Source organism: Chaetura pelagica, unplaced genomic scaffold (assembly GCF_000747805.2).
Source record: "Chaetura pelagica isolate M959 unplaced genomic scaffold, ChaPel_1.0 scaffold145, whole genome shotgun sequence".
Taxonomy (NCBI): Eukaryota; Metazoa; Chordata; class Aves; order Apodiformes; family Apodidae; genus Chaetura; species Chaetura pelagica.
Window position 1 is genome coordinate 2,402,575 of NW_009953332.1, and position 2,549 is coordinate 2,405,123.

The following is a 2,549-nucleotide window of genomic DNA, read 5'->3' on the forward strand; positions in this document are numbered from 1 at the left end:
TTTCCTTACTGAAGGCCAGGTGTAAAAAAGAGACTGAAAACTACTAGACTTCAAGATTTTTCTGTTGGCCAACATTAGAATTTTCTCAACTTGAACACCAATATTTAACAAGTCATGCCTTGTAACAGATTCTAATGTATCAGGTTAGAAAAGGTTCAAACTGATTTCTGTTATACTTGGCAAAAGTATCTTCATGATTTTTCACTTTCCTTACTGAAGGCCAGGTGTAAAAAAGAGACTGAAAACTACTAGACTTCAAGATTTTTCTGTTGGCCAACATTAGAATTTTCTCAACTTGAACACCAATATTTAACAAGTCATGCCTTGTAACAAAGAACACTCCCCAACACAGAAGGCAATGAGGCAAAAACCACTGATACTGCCTTAAAGCTCAACATAGCATTGCTACCTAAATTATGACTGCGATGTAACCTTTCAGAAAACAAATTCATTTTTAAGTGGGCTTTTAAACAAGTGGTTGTTTATATTTGTCTTCTGATGCATCCTGTAAAAACTAATGAGGCATTGTACAGGCATGCAAAACATGATCTGCCAAAAGGCTACTGGTTCTCCAAATTGTTTACTTTAGCAAGTAAAGATTAGGTTTAAAATGCAAGGACTATTGTTGAATATAGTTTTAAATGTTGTTTCTAGACAATAGTAATAAAAAAAAAATCCTTCCCAGCAAAGTACTTTTGTCAGTAGAATAAGATCTGCTTTAACCTTTCCAACATGTTCCAAATCTGGAATACATACCACATACACATCAAGAGCAAACCAGAAGGACTTGTAGAGGTTTTTCTAGCACCTCTATTCAACTGTATATAATAATGTCAATTAAGCTAAAGGATATAGAGAGTCAAATTTAATTTAGCAAAATTATGCTAAAAAAAAATTAGTTCTCTCACCAGAATCATGCAATAGAAAACTTGCTAGAACAAAACCAGGACGCTCCTTCCAGATAGGACACATCCTCCACTCTCAACACCTTTTGCTGTTCCTCTATCCCCCAAAAAGAAAACTGCCAGTTCTACAACTGACTGGAGTTACAAATTAGCACCTCCTAAGCAATCCCAAATGCACTAACCAAGAACACTGAGTTTAAAACATGCAGAAAGCAACATGTTGGTTGTCACTGTTGTAGTTTGCCAGCAGTCAAAAGTAAGCAAGAAAATCTAGCCAAAAGGGCTTGAGAAGCCCCAGTTAGTGTGTGCCCATGCAGGCTACAAATACCCATACTGCGTTCAATTTTAAGCAGTGAGAGGGGTGTGGTATTTTAATGAGAGAGTAATATGGTATAAAACAAACAAAGCTCTGATTTGACCACATGCTTCTTATATCACCAGACATTTAAGGTTTACCCAGTTATTCCCCCGTGAAATATAGCTACTGTTTTAAGTTTTCAAGAAGAATATATAGTTATGCCTAGATTATACTAATCAATGATAATACATCCATCCTGAGTATTTAATAATGACTGCTACTTCAGTTATGACATAACATTAATTTCACAGTGCTTGCATGTGAGCAACAGACCAGCATGCATGACCGGAATCACAATTATTAATTCAAAGTGTTAGAGGATACTCAAGAGTTCTGAACTTTCCAGCTATTAAGCACAGAGAAAAAAATAAATAAATTACTGGCACAGATCCCACCAGCCTTCTGATAGCACTTCTACAGTCCAGAAGTGCTCTCTCACTATGCTGATAACAGCAAAGCAGAAATACTCCTCTCATCCTAGTCTTTAAATGTGTCCCTTCCAGAGAAATGTTTGAAGGTAGTGCACAGGAATGTTAAGTTATATTACAGTTATATTACACAATGACTCAAATCAGCACCTAGAAACAATTTTAGCAGTAGTAACAAAAATCTGGTGAAGATGCTAGCAAAAGTAAGCATTTTCTATCAGCCTTCACAGTCTGCTAAGTACACTTACTCAGCAGAAGTAAAACTTCACCTCGACGCATTTAGGAAGGGAGCAAAGAACAAGCTCTTACTAACAAACAGCACAGAGCCTTAAAAATCTTAAACAAGCTCCCAAATCTGCACTATAATCCTAAAAGCCAGCTTAGTTTCCTACAGTTATTAGGCTGGGATGCACAGTTACCCTAACTGTCTAAAGCCACACATCTATGCATTCTAAACACGAGAATGAGGCCAGTCTCTGCATTGGTGACAACTAAAAACCAGGCTTGAGGTTAACAAGCACAATGCAAACTATTTTCCAGAAAAGAGCATGTAAAGTATTAACCATGGGCACTCACACAAAACCCAGAATTCTGTTATTGGGAAAGAAAAACTTCCCTAATTTAGATTTACAACCTAAGGATACAACATGAGAAGTCATTAGCACACAACCCTCGCATCAGACTTCCATGGTGTTTCCTAGAAGATAGAATTGCCTTAACAGCTTCCTTCATATCCTCCTGGGCACCTGAAGGATGTAAACCCAGGCTGAGCAGCTCTCACCTCACCTCTCAGATTTAACTCCTGACAGCAAGCCACTGGCCTGCCACTCCTTCTCTGCGTGCACAAACCTAACTTCA